Raw genomic sequence first — 15,833 nt, 5'->3', positions numbered from 1 at the left:
AGACTAAATGTAAAATGTCTTTTCTGGAAAGTTTTATGCAAAACAAAAAAAAATTGAAACGTATTGATAACATTATTGTTATTATTATTATTTATTATATTTTAAGTAAGAAAATATTTATTTAAAATGAATTTTAAAAATATAACTTCTCAATGTTATAACAGGTGGCGCCAGTCGATAGTTTCATTTAAAAATGTAACATTTTTATGTAAACTAATTAAATTTATTTAAATTAGATTTAAAATATTCATCAAAATTCTTTTTTAATTTTTGAAAATGTAACATATTTAGTTACATTTAATTAATAATTTAAATAATGATAATTAGATAAATGGTTATTTATTTAATACGAGATGGAGCCACATGAAAGTCTAAGTACATTTACGATATTTCAGTATAATTTTTTTCACTTAATTTTGATTATAGATTCAAATAAATAAATTTAAATAATAATCTTTTTATGTTTTATAAATATAATTATTTTTTTTACTATTTCGAATGTAAAATCTACATTCTTAACATAGTACATCATGTGCTAGGTAAAATAAATTTTCTCATCCGTAACTTCAAAAATTCCTTGTGAATTTATTTATACATTCTTCAATTGAATGGTATGTGGGCTGTTTTTATAGGCCTTCGTCTCTATTTTCTACTGTAAAATGTAATAAGTAAGATGAGAGTTTCAGGAGAATCAGTTCTATCATCCATAAGTGTATATATCTACTACAATTTTACTACAGTGGGCTTAACTGTATCCAAAATCTGAGAAATTCCATCCACAGATTTTATATTCAATAACCATAATAATTTGAATAATCTTCACACTCGAATATTTACTAAAAACCTTCGATTTTTAGTAGAAATAACATCTTAAAAATAATAAATTAAGTAGTGTAAAAGGGTATTAAAGATTTATTTATAACTTAATTATATAATTAAATATTTGATGATCAGGGGTGGAATGTTTAAAATTTTTTTTTTTTTGAATTCTTAAAAGTTTAATGATGATATGTAAATAAATTAAAATATATTCATTGATAATTATATTTATGTTACAATTTTCTTCCATCGGTGTCTTCATATTTTAAGATTATTGATTTTTCTGTTGTATGTCATAATTCAGGAGATTTAAGAAGTATTTTATACCAAAGAACCAGAACGAATTCAATTAGATTCTGCTGGATCAAATAAAGCTAATACATTTTATACTCCTTATCAAAATTGAAAAAATGTATTCATATGAAATGAATCTAGTGGAGTATGTGATTGAAGTATTCTGTAGTCTACATGATTCTTCCTATATTTTTTGCTTAAGATATGAATTCGAATTTTCCAAATTTATTAAATCTTTAAGGTATGATTTATTGGAAGATTCGAATATTTTATAAAATATTTTGTATATTTAGGATAAATAACTTTATTTAATTAAGAAATTTAAAAAATACTGTCATTAGTATGAAACAAATCTTAACTTACTTGTACAGGGTCTATCAATACAGAATGATTGCTTACGACGGGAGTAGAGAAGTTCATGAGGGCTCCGGAAATGAATAGTATGTGAGAAAAATGCACAAACGTCAGTAGATGTACCAAGATCATTTTCATAGATCCTGCTCCTCCTTGGTTTTAGGATCTAACTCGGTTCGACTACTGTGTATAGAGTTGGTGAATGATGAGATATATCGAGAGAAGGTATACTCTAGTAATCAACTTACTGTCCAAATGAAAATTCTGCTGAATTTATCAAAAAGGATAGAGACATACTTCGAAAAAGCACACACGGTTTAGTAAGGCATGCTTAAAATGTTAAGCCGTCGAGAACTGATGACACCATTCCATACTGTCGCGGATCGTCATCAGTTTTGTGCAACAATAGCTGCTACATTAACACTTAGCCATATCAATTGTAAAATATTCCGCTTGTATCTTTGTTAATATTAATAAATCATTATTTCACAAACTTTTAATTATACTGACTGTACACATTCACCTTCCGAAGTATTCCTTTTGAAACACCCTATTTAAAATACCTATTATACGTATTTTCTGCTGAATTAATTTGGATGCTCTTAGCTTTTTATGTAAGATAAAGCACTGACGTAAGTAAGGATATGCTAAGGATTCAATTATTTATTAACATTGTTAAATGGTGAATATTTATTAAAAAGTGATCTATAAACAAAGTATCTAAAACTTAATCTAATTTTTATTAACAGGTGAAGTTAATCTCTGTTCAGAGAATTCATTATAATATAAATTATTACAATAAAAACTAAATTCATTTATATAATTTTTAACTCATAACTTACTACAATAACTTACTTCATAATTTAAGAAAAAAATTCATACAGAAACAAATTTCTTTAAAATGATGATATAGAAGACCTCCATTTTACGAATGACGTAAATTTATTATGATGTTATGAAATGTAATATTTAAATATTTTTTTTCTGGTCATTTTGATGGGATAGCATTAATATGATACCAAACTTACTATATAAAACTGTATGATTTGGTAGTTTTCGTTTTTGTCCTAGAGACGAATGCTACCGTTTCGATCGTTGAAGAGACTAAGTGACAACATGCATTTTGAATAAGGACACATAATTCGGAGTAACGTTTGAGGAGGACATAAATACGGAATAAATGTAAACTGGATACGAATATTTTTATCTTTACTTGGTTTCCTAATATCGTAATCGAATAGAATTCATAATAATGTAACAGTCAGGCTTAGACAAATGTTTAAGTAAATATCCAGATGAGTAATTAAAAACTTCAGGATCATGAGCAGGATTCAATCAATTAATGAATTTCACATGACGTGACAAACAGATGATAATTAATTAATCACTAACCATCTTATGACCATTGAGATTCACTTATTTAAAGATACACAGACATTTTCAGCCTAATTATAGAACATTTTCAAATCCAGATGATAATGCAAAACTAATATTCTTAAAAATTTTTTAAATTTTCAAATGCAGAAATAAATATAGGCCTAAGTAAATAAATGTAAGATACGAAAAACGCAAAAAATTTGAATAAATTTGATTAAATAAAGATAAATACGAATAAATAAGAAAAATAAAATTAAAATGAAAATACGAAAACGAAATAAAGAAATGAATAATCTAATAAATAGTACTGAAAACACTCCTTTTGGCGTTACCTGTGTTTAATAATGAAACGAAACGCTCACACAAACACTTTCGACATTTCCAAAAATGTCTTCCTCAGACGAAAAACGAAAGAACATATGCTAGAATGTTAGTATAAAATTATAATCATATATAAACATCTCAATACTTCACATTATTAGTTAATGCTAAACGTAATGCCTCGAGCTATTTATCAACTACATCATTAATCAAATTTTAAGTCATTTGTTACTAGAGTCGATAGATATATTGGTCTATAGATATAGTTATATATATATATATATATATAATAGATTGGAGTTAATGTGTCAGGTTGCCGATAGCTGGCGCTCGAGTCACTTTGCGGCGTGAAGAAGTTTGTTTATCCATTTGGTTAGTAGATAGTTTGGCCATTTTCAAACATTTTCTACAAGAAAAAGAAAAACAGCATGCTGAGTAAATGTTCTGTGACTGGGTGTAAGTGTGGCTACTGCATATCTGCTGATAAGTGGCATTTTTTTTACACCATTCCGAACCAGTTAGACATGTGGAAACGTATAACTCCTGGAAAAGATTTACAACTTAGAAGAAAATTGAAAATATGTGATTTGCATTTTGATAAAATATTTCTGATTAAAAATTAAGTGTATATATTTGAGGGATTCTCCGTGGAAAATGACAACTAACACAGGATGTTTATCCTTCGAATTTTTCCAATTGTCCGTTATATTTGTCAGTTAGAGTTCCAGAACATTTAAAATTGTTTGCAGAATACCAGCATATCAACTATTATTATCAACCACTTTTCAGATTTGATAAAATTAAATTTAAAATAAAAGTTTTCAATATAATATCTCAATATTTTTATTTACAGTTTTAAATTGAGTTAAGTTTTTAAATATCTTAATTTAAAACTGTTATTTTGCTACTTATTTTGTACTCTAGTTTTGTACATAATTTTCTTTTTCTGTATACAGTATGTGTTTAATAAATAGGTACCTTTGCATTTTTCTACATTGTATTTCATTGCATATCTGACAATAGAAAAAACCGTAGCTTATCCTCTAATGCATTTAATCAGCCACAGAAATTTAATTCAGATAAAGACAAACTTTATTTTTTCAAATAATTTATTAATTTTAATGATATATAAAGTACACAATTTTATTTGATTCAGTAATAACAAACAGTATTTGGGATGTCATACACTTTGTATATTTGACACATGAAAATGCATTTCTTATGACATTCACATTGTGTTTACATATTTTAGTAGTTTATAAGATATATATAGACCTACATATAAACAAGAAAAGATGTCAGAGTAGGCTATCAATAAATCTTCATTCATATTCTAGTTTTAATGGTCCAGAATATCTTATAAACTACTAAAATATATAAACACAATGTGAATGTCATAAGAAATGCAATTTCATGTGTCAAATATACAAAGTGTATGACATCCCAAATACTGTTTATTATTACTGAATCAAATTATATATAGGTCTATATGATTAAACTATCAAGTAACATAGACTCTGTATCGTTGCTATCACTGTCAATATCTAATAATACTGTTTGAGTTTTTGCCATCTTATATTTATTCTATTTGTCAACCTCCAACTCATATGAAAATTGAAATTTCCATTTGTTTAGACTTATCCTGAAGTCTATTTCCTTCTCTTTCCTTTAACGGTTCAGTCTGATTTCAAGAACTGTCCATATAATTTCTTATACTTAATAACTTTTAATCCTCTTCTCCCTCCAGGTATTTTTCAAGGGGGTCCGTTCGGATATGTCGGGCCCCGTCCCTCACCACCCGGTCGCCTGTGAGCCTGTGAGCCTGTGATTATGTGAGCCATTATGGGTTCGCCAGGCATTGTGAGCCTGGCCGAACCCATAATGGGCCTGCTATCAGAGGCCCTCTTAGTGCCCACAGGGCGGAAAGAGCATTAAAAAAATCCTCCTCTCTCTAATATGTTCCTAACCTTTATTGGCTCAACTTTAATTACTATCGCATTAATAAACACTATATTAATTGTAAATAATATATACCGTAGCTCCTTTGTCACTGCATCCTGCAATAATTCACCTAATATTAATTTTTTTTAAATATTGGCTTAAAATGAAACATTGAAACACTCCAAAATCCACTCTGAATCCTTTTTTTGTAACATTTTAACCTATCCCAATGCTTGTCTTAACATTTCTATAAATAACCATAATTAAATTTAACTCTCATAAACCTCTTTTCTTCCTGACTCAGAAAGAATTCACTGAGGGTATCCCATATGAATAATATATATTAAATAATGTATTGACTACCTTTTCTTACTCTTAACGAAAACTCCCAAAAATATTTAAAAATAAACACAAATTATAAGAAAAATAAACTGTTTAATCAATTTAAAGTCTAAAATCAAATGAAAGTGACAATTAATAGAATTACTTATAGAAATGTCTCTAATAGAATGCTCATTCATAAATAATGTTCAAAATCGAATTGTAATAGTATTTACAAATACAGCAGTCTTTTAAAAAGACAAAAGACGAGAAACGAGAAAAATTTCATCTTTAAAAAGAATTTCAAATGTTTATAGCTGACTCTTGTTGTAAACTTTCGCCGCAAAGCAATTACAGCGCTCGAAGTGGCAGAAATATTTATTACTCCACTTTCGTAGCAATATAGCTTTTGGGAGCCGAGATACAAGTATATCTATTGTCTCTGCTAGAGGTAGATGTTAGGCGCCATCTCTTATTAAAATTAATATTTAATAAATAATATAGAATATTCTGGAAGAAAAAAATCGGCCTAGAGCGGAAGTCGAATACGAAACTCCTGTTTACTGTGCAGATGAGCTATCCGGAACTCCGAGCCATTCTTTATTTCCAGACATATTTAACCTTAGATATAACTATCCACGGTTATATCTAAGATTACATTAAGCGTCGTCCCCAGTCGGCGCCGTGAGTAACGTAGAGTAACTGGCAACGTATCTGCACAGTAAGTAGGAGTTTCGGGTTCGAGTTCCGCTTCGGGCTGATTCTTTTCTTTTAGAATATTCTATATTATTTATTAAATATTAATTTATTATAATTATTAAACTTAATAAAAGATGGCATCTAATGTCTACTTCTAGTAACAAATTATTTAAAATTTTATTAATGATGTAGCCGATAAACAGCCCGATATATTATGGTATCCTTTGGCATTAAAATTTTAAACTCTAATGTTAACTCATTCCAATTCGGACAACATTACGAAATTTGGAAGTTCTTGGAACTGTTTTTCGAACATAAGGACAAATTGGTTGCCGCATATACAGTCAATTGTACAGAATGTAGATTATGCAAAATGTAATTCATTTCGTTACTTTATCTTAGCGAAATGTATTATATTCAAGAAGTAGCGGGGTATTTTTTTGTTAGAAATTAGTTCTTTAAGGATTCGAACAGAGTGACCCATAACCTCGGGAGCTCCAATGTGGGTTTGTTGTAGAGCACGTTTTTTAGATGAACAAAGACTCCCAGATAAAAATGTTTTTGCGGTCCATTCATCGCACTAAGAGAGCCGTTTCATTCCAAGCTGGTACAAAATTATGTTCTAATACAGTACTGTTTTAGCTAGCTCCGTGGTATGTCTGTTGTTACGTATCTCCCTGATGCTAAGAAAACTACATAGCGGCATCTTTATGTTGCTATGTAGTTTTCTTGTTGTGGTTTCGATGTAATATATCTTTGTACAGTACTATTGTTTTGGTGTAGTAGGGTTATTAGGTAAATGCCGGTTTTTTTAATGTGGATAAACCGTCTGTCATTGCATAATATTATATACAAAGCATTTGCGATTTTATTGGGAGAATGAGCCCAAAGTTTCTAAATCTCCGTGCGATGCATAGAGAAACAGATTCAAAATACGGAATAAAAGGATTTATGAAGGTGAAATTTTCCTTTCTTGTATCTAAAGATGTAAGTGGGAAAAGCGATCTACGTACCAGGTTATTGATGTATTTGAATTTTGCATATGGATATCCTGCATTACGTACCACTGTGGCAATGATCTGCAATTCCTTATGTACCAACATTTGCGAGGAGGAAAGCAAGTATACTCTACGAACATGTTCTGCAATAGCATTATTTATATATTTAGCAGGTTGGAAAGAGTAGCGGGCATGATAAGAGGACATAGCTCTAACTTGTGATGTACTGTATACCATAATAAAGTCCAGTTGGCAACCTATTTATTATGAGATCTAGAAAATATATCTTGGAATCTTTCTCACTTTCTATCATGAAGTTAATTTAAACATATACTTCGGATAAAAGGACAAATATCCAGACATTCTGTACATACGAGGTATATCTTGATTAATTGAAACATACCTTGGCAACCAGCAACCGGGGTTCCATTAATCGCTTGACACAGGGCTGAACGCCTGGTGTGGTGTCGTCGTCATCGCAACTGGACCACTGAATGGCATCGGGTATTGTTTACAGATGAATCCTGCTTCTGTCTGTGGAGGAATGATGATCATGGATGGATGTGACAGTATCCCAGGGAACACTATGTGCCAACCCTTTTCCTGAGCAACACGCCAGCTCCCACCAAGCATCGTGGTTTGAGGAGACATCACGTTCGATCAATGTACAGCCCCGGTATACATTTCCAGACAGCGGACGTGCATCATATGAATTGTGGGGTCTATGGTTCGACCTTTGGTGCAGACCGTACCCGACACGATAATCCAGCAAGACAATGCCTGACCACATATCACAAGGAGAGCTCTCACCAGCCTGAATGGAATTCACATCCTGGCCTGACCGGATCTCTCTTCCATCGAACATCTGTGTGACCTCGTGCGACATGAGATGCACTGGGGACCACCGCCACATACCGTAGACAATATGCGTGCCACAGCAGACGCAGTTTGGCAAGGACGCATCGGACAATCGTTAATCGCTCCATTGATAGTATGCCTCTCTCGTAGGAGTCATATTCGTTAATGAATAAACAGGTGTCTGTTACATGTCTTTGTTCATTCTTTTAACCATTTCCATTTCTCTGTCACCTCTACCGGCTGCAATGTGCACGTGGCTACGTGCATTCTTTCGTAATGTTGCAAAATTTCACTTTCGAGGAGTGTACAGTACATCAAAGCCCTGGTACGTATATGACTTCCCATCCACTGCTTCAGATACAAAAAAAGGAAAATATCACCTTCATAAGCCCTTTTATTCCATATTTTGGATATATCTTTCTACGCATCGCAAAGAGGTTTAGAAAATTTGGGCTCATTCTCCCAATACCACTACTACACCAAAACAATAGTACAAAGATATATTACACCGAAACCACAACAAGGAAACTACATAGCAGCATAGAACATCAGGGAGACATACGTAACAACAGATATACCACGGAGATAGCTAAAACAGTATTAGAATATAATTTTGTACCAGCTTGGAATGAAACAGTCCTCTTAGTGCGATGAATGGGCCGCAAAATTATTTTTATCTGGAAGTCTTTGTTCATCGAAAAACTGGGGCCCTACAAAAAACCCACATTTGATCTTCCAATGTTATGGGTCACTTTGTTCAAATCCTTAAAAAACTAATTTCTAACAAACAAACAAAAAACCCGCTACTTCTTGAATGTAATTCATTTCTCTACGACAAAGTGGCGATAATCTACATTCTGCACAGTTGATTCTCTAACCAGCAACCAATTCATCTTTATGTTAGAATTTTAATAAACAGTTTAAGATCTTCAAATTTCATAATTTTGTTCGAACTAGAATGAGTTAACGTTAAAATTTAAAATTTTATACTAAAATTCTAGCGTATGTTCTTTCATTTCGCGTAACGAAGACATTTTTGTAAATGTCGAAAGTGCTTGCGTGAACGTTTCTTTTCATTAGTTACGGGTAACCCGTAAATAACGAACGTTATTTACGGGTTTTCAGTGCTATGAATTTAATGAACATTTTAGCGTGGTGAAAAATTTTCTCTTTTTCAGAAATGAAAAATATGTACAAAAGAAAGAAGTATTTAAAGACCAAAATCTCAGAATTTCTTTTAAGATCTGTGAAAATAAAATGTAAATAATTCAGATTTTCATTTACATTTAATTAATCTAATTAATTTTTAAATCTAATACTTTATTTTCTTTTAAGAAACACTTATACATCAGTGATACGGAAATTATATTGCTCGAACTCTGAGCCATCGAGAGGTACTGCTATGTGTGATTTATTGTATTATTTTCAATGTTGTTATTTCAGAATCATGTAATCACACGTAAAGGCAATGATCATGAAGCTTGATTTAATGTATACAGTATATACATACAGTACGTAGTTAAAATGTGAGGTAGCAAGATAATTTTTTATGTATAGTTATATTTATTTCCCATTTTGTTTCAGTTGTTTTAAAAGTTGGGATTTATTTGTGTTAAATCTCAATGCTTTCTATCTAGAGCTTTGTTTGAATATTTTCATAGCAAGATTTAAATAATGAATGAAACTGCATGATAATTTTTCTCTTTCCACCCTATGGACTCTATAAGGGCCTACTTTTAGAAAGCCCAATTGACCAGGCCCAATGCGGTGACTATGTGATGATGGACGCACCAAAAAATTCTTATTCCTGAAAGTTGGTCGAAAAATTCTTAGGAATTTCTCCCGGGACTCAATTCCCAATATGTACAGTATAGTACAAGACGACAGGATAAGGTATTGTTCCTTATGTGAGTTTGAATAATTGTAATTTATAATTTTTATGAAAATCAATTTATTGTTGTAATTAATGAATCGAATTTATGTGAAAGGTTTTATGTGTGCTGTTGTAATGTATTTTTTGTTATGTAGTTAGAAAGTTCGGTACTGGCATTTCCAGTTTAATAAGTTATTGATTCTTTAACGAACTCTGATGCAAGACTTTGTGTTGGTCCAAAGTGTCAACAAGAAACAATTTATTTTTTGGTTAGATATTTTTGTTTTATATTCAATATTGAAAACAGTAAATTGTATCTCCAGATAGATCAGTAAATTCAAATTGATTTGGCAATATTAATGTGAATTTGACGACCTAACTTGAAATCAGCATGAAAGAGAAAGGAACTGCCATACAAATATAGCGCAAATGATAAAATGATGATTAATATCATATGTATTTTTAAGATTAAAGACACACATTTATCGAAAATAAGTAAATTTACTGCAGTCCTCAAGCAACAGTCTATTGTAAAGTTTCTAATATGACTATACGAAGTACAATACTCTTTCTTGGTCATCTCTTTATAGCATTTTATAGCTTTACTGTATTTCCAGAAATATTGCAACAATTTATGGCATTGAGTTTATGAGAAATAGGAAGACTCATTTTAAGGCGACTTTTTTCCTAGCATTTGTTTTTTACGTGTATATTTTTTGTTTTAATATTGTTATTATTGTTTTTAAGGGTCTTAATTGAATTCGGAGGAAAATCAATTGTCCAGAGATACTTCCTATTGTATTTGCAAAATAAATAAATAAAAAATACAAAAATAAGCCCATTTCATACTTATTCAGGTTAGCTTCATTAAGAATACCAGTCAAGTGTCGGTGGCTCCATCTAATGACAGAAAACATAAGATTTATTTATTTACATTTTTCACACCTTCATAAGCCCTTTTATTCCATATTTTGGATATATCTTTCTACGCATCGCAAAGAGGTTTAGAAAATTTGGGCTCATTCTCCCAATACCACTACTACACCAAAACAATAGTACAAAGATATATTACACCGAAACCACAACAAGGAAACTACATAGCAGCATAGAACATCAGGGAGACATACGTAACAACAGATATACCACGGAGATAGCTAAAACAGTATTAGAATATAATTTTGTACCAGCTTGGAATGAAACAGTCCTCTTAGTGCGATGAATGGGCCGCAAAATTATTTTTATCTGGAAGTCTTTGTTCATCGAAAAACTGGGGCCCTACAAAAAACCCACANTAATTAATGAATTTTTATACTTTCAAAAACTTAAATTATTTTTCAAAAAATCTTCCTTTAATAAAAGGAAAACATTTTGAATTTTCTATAAATATATTTTATACATTTTTTAAAATTTAAATAGTATTTAAATTTGCATTTTAAAATTCATAATTTTTTATGTTTTATTAATAATTTATATAAGAATCCTTATATAAAATATTAATTTTTAATAGCCATATAAATTGCATTCACTTTTTTTTTTTAATTTTCTGATAATTATTAAGAGGAAAAATATTATTTTTCCTCAACACTTTTAAAATATCTCGAAATATTTCTCAATAAACTATTTTTATAAAATATAATTTCGAATATTTTCCTTTTACATTTTATTTATTGTGTAATGAGGTTCAAATCGATTTCGGTATTTTTAATACAGTATATTTAATAACATATATAAAATTGTATATATTTAATTATCTTTAATTTAGCTTTAAAAAGTAATTTCCTTTTTTCTTATTCTTGAAAATATTTTGCAATTTTCCCAAATTTTTTATCATTTAATTTAACAATCATACAGAATTTACGCAATTTCTTACTTGAAAGGTGAAGGATTTACGTATATAAAATTAAATTTATAACATTTTTATGATTAAATATGTTTCTAAATAGGTCTATTATTAAATGCTTTTAACTGATAATAAAAGGATATTATCCTTAACTAAAATATAAAATATTATTTCTTAAATATGTTTTCATATAAATATTATAAATATAATTCTTATTATTTTATTTTAAAAATGATTAATTATATATAAAACATCAAAATAATCATAAAAACGTATGAACAGAAATGACTTAGCATAGATAACATGATTTATAAATTTGCAATTCATGCAATATTTAATGCTAATTATTGAAAATAAAATTTATATTTTATATTAGTATATAATTCAGAGCTTTTCAAAGTAATATTTCGGTTAATATGAAGGAAAATTGAATGGTAAATAGTAAAAAAAATAAATAAAAAATAGCTTAAATGAATTATGGCAGATTTACATTAATATAAGGTGATAATGTTCTTCTATAATTTTAAATTTTAATAAGTTTGAATGTACACATGCTAGAAATAAATTTTTACATGCTGTTTACAGTTTAATTCTTAAAACTTTTATGCATTAGTGCTGTATTTTGCTAATTTAAACTGATCTTCAGATACCTTAACCAGAAATTGCTGAGAATGGAAAAAAAACATTAAATTACAGGTTGCAGAATTGAAGTAAATGCAGTAAAGTCTTAAGAATTAATATTTTATAGGTCATTTACAGTATATCTCTATCAAGTATACATCTCTAGTTATCATAGTTTAAAGTTGCATAAGCTCTTTGTAATCGTCCTATATTATACAATTTTTTCTTTCCAATACATTAACATTACTCAAAGTGAGAATATTGTTACTGAAACTGAACTCAATATCAATATTTGTGCGCATTAAAGATGTGATATTATAAAAACAATTTATAAAACATTGATTTTAGATATTGTTATTATATGCCTTAGGGTTTGATATGTACTACAGGCCTTGCTCTAAATACTTTTACATTAGTAGGTCATTGTTGCTATTTCGGCAATAATAATTTAACAAATTCTGTCCACATACAATATTACTAAAATTAAACTGCTTGCCGAATAATGATGTATTTCTAAATTTTTATAAAAACTTTTTATTGTGAAATTTTATAGAATGATATTTAATTTTATTAAGATTATAAATTCCAATATTGAATTTATGCAAACAATTCTTACGATAAGTAAACGCATTAAAATAATTTCTAACATTAATTTTCAAGGAAGAACTTTTTAATTTTTAAAGGAAATATTAAAATATATTTTTGTGGAATAATTGCCTGAAAGGTAAACAAATCCGAATTCAAAACATCTGAATCATAATACATTTTCCTTTATAATCTCGATAAACAGAAAGTATAGATTACTATTTTTCGAATTATAGCCACCAAAAAGGCCTTTTTAATCATAGATTCATCCAAGTCCACAATGGCCAGGCTATGAAGGACGGGGCCCGTCATATCAAAGACAAATCGCACCTGAAAAATTCCTAAACTTTCTAACCAAGACTAGAATCCAGGTACTGTACATCTTAGTGGCAGCCTAGTGTTTTACCGCTTTGGCATATTGCTATGTTAATTAAAATAAATGTTTTCTAGTTTAATGTTGTTCATTGTACAGCATGTTTCAGAAAAGTTGCGCTTATAACTCTCATTCTAACTGCCTAGATAAGAAATTTGAAACTTAGAGATTGTTGAGAGGTATAAAAACTACACTTTTGCATGCAATTTTGATATTTTGATCTTTGACCTTTTAAGTTAAAATTGTCTTGACCTTTAATCTTTTATACTGCAATTCATATCTTATAGCACATTAAAGGATTTTTAACGCCGATTCAACAGTATAGATTTAATTAAACTCGAACAAATCAATGTTAAGCTATACCGGAAAAGCTGAAAAATTAAAATAAAATGCTTCTCAGTAAAAATTTCCTTTATAATAATAAAAAAAAATGCTGGCAAGAGCTCTTGCTCTATTTTCTCGGCACTCGAATAGGGCCCGGATTCATTAAAGTGCCGTTAGTTACAACGTCGTATTCACGTGACGTAGTTAAATACGACAAATTTACGACATATTGTATTGTAATTCATGAAGTTCATTGTAATCAAATTTACTATTTACGACAACATAGCAGCGATCTTGTTTCGTCCAATAGGAATATAATCCGGGAACTTTCAAATGGCGCGAGTTGTGAGTTTCAGTGATGAAATGGAAGAAAGAAAAAGAATGCGCCATTTTATTTCTTTCGAAATACAGGTGTTGATAATGGAGTTGAAATAATAATAATAATAATAGAATGGAGAATAGATCCAACTGTTACTTCTCGAGGAAAAGGTAATTATTGGAGATTACTCGTAGGCCTACTTTACAGAGAAGTGAATAGTGTTAGTAATACAGTAGAACCTCTATTATCCGGACCTCCATTATCCGGATTTTCGATTATCCGGATTGTTCAAAATAAACAAAAATTTTACGAATTTGCTGATTTGCACTGGAATGCATAACTTTTTTTGTTTCAACAACGTCTCACCCAGCACAGTGGTCGTAAACTCTTAAATATATTTTACGTAGTAATAAAAAACTTGATATACGTATTTATAAATAATTTATATTCAAATTACATCAATTCTTTGACCAAGGGCGGCGTAAGGCATGGACGACGTGGACTGCGAGGCATAGGCCACCGCCTATGCCTCGCGGTCCGAAGGGCCTCGCGCCTCGAAGGTTTATGCATTACTTAAAAGCCGCGAACGCGACGAAAAAATTTTACTCGTCATAAAACGATAAATAGTTTGTCAAATTTTTATTCATAAAAATGCAGTTTCAACTGCTTTTTATTTTATAAAATCCGTCTTCTTGCGCCACCAGAGGGCCTTTTAAACAATAGGTAGTCTGTTAGCGTTGGTCAGTAGTAGTCCAAATTCAATACGAACGTTTGTTTCTTGAAAATTTGATCACGATTTAAATACAGTATTTACTTTTAATATTACCGATATGTCATCGAAAAGAAAACGTGTTGTATTATCATTAAAAGACAAATTAAAGTATTTGTTTCGATTATCCGGATTTTTCCTTATCCGGACTACCTTCATCCCCAATTAGTCCGGATAATCGAGGTTCTACTGTATATTGTACTGTACGTAGAAGCAGAGATGAAATTCGACGTAAATGGAGAAAGATCATAACAGTGTTTCAAAAAGAAGACTAATAAAATTTCTATAATTGATTATAACAATTCTTTTTATAATTTTAACATGATTAAAAGAATAGTATGATATACATGTATGCTTTTTTAAACGAGTTTTTCCAGTTCCCCAATTAAACTGAAAATAGTTTCCCTCGACATTCGATAGTATCAGATTAAATCTGTTAACAAAATATCTTCGATTGACAGACGAAATAATCGATAAATTTCCCATGACGTGTAATTCTTCGATGGAGAAAACTAATTACTCATCGGTCAGCTTGAATTATCTTGACTTACGACAACCCACTCTATGTCGTATAATACTCTATTTACAACATTTTCGGTTACGACAAGTTTTGTGAATATCTAATTTTATCGTATCTCAACTTACGACGAACGTTCGTCGGAATTTTTTTTTTCTTTTTAAACTCTTTCCGTCCTACGGGCATTAAGAGGGCCTCTTTTAGTAAACCCATTTTGGGTTAGGCTAGGGTTACAGTGAGTCGGCCGGAGAAATATTATTGATTTATGATAATTAACTTTAAAATGGAGATTTTTAACTTTAAAAAACACTATGGCATTAGCTCAAAGTTAAAATTGTGTGTGACACCGTTTGTTATGAGATATTACAGTATTAAAAATAGGTTTTATATTATTAATTATTATAAAAAGCAGAAAAGACTTAATTTTGAAGGCAGGTTTGAGTTTTTAAAATACTGCAAGGAACATTTTATTCGTTATTGGAATTTAACTCCTTGAGATATCACATATGATCCTCTTCTATCTCACCATTCCTTTGATTTTTATAATCCAAGATTTAATAACACCAATGCTCCTTACAAATTATCTTGTCAAATTTCATTTCTTAACCTTTATCCCATTCAGAGATATTA

The 15,833-nt window shown here is 29.9% G+C and overlaps 1 long non-coding RNA gene across 1 annotated transcript in view; it reads left to right on the top strand.

The window, feature by feature from the left end:
* LOC111618914 overlaps positions 1–1,914 on the top strand; it is a 3,080-nt gene extending 1,166 nt beyond the window's left edge. The window contains exon 3 of the long non-coding RNA XR_002755659.1: positions 1,485–1,914. This is a non-coding gene — a long non-coding RNA (uncharacterized LOC111618914). The remainder of the gene's footprint in view (positions 1–1,484) is intronic.
* The last annotated feature ends 13,919 nt before the right edge of the window (positions 1,915–15,833 follow it).

This window comes from Centruroides sculpturatus, unplaced genomic scaffold, assembly GCF_000671375.1.
Source record: "Centruroides sculpturatus isolate CEXI.00-Female unplaced genomic scaffold, Cexi_2.0 scaffold48, whole genome shotgun sequence".
NCBI lineage: Eukaryota > Metazoa > Arthropoda > Arachnida > Scorpiones > Buthidae > Centruroides > Centruroides sculpturatus.
The sequence above is the reverse complement of the archived record's forward strand: the minus strand, read 5'-3'. Positions and strand labels throughout refer to the sequence as shown.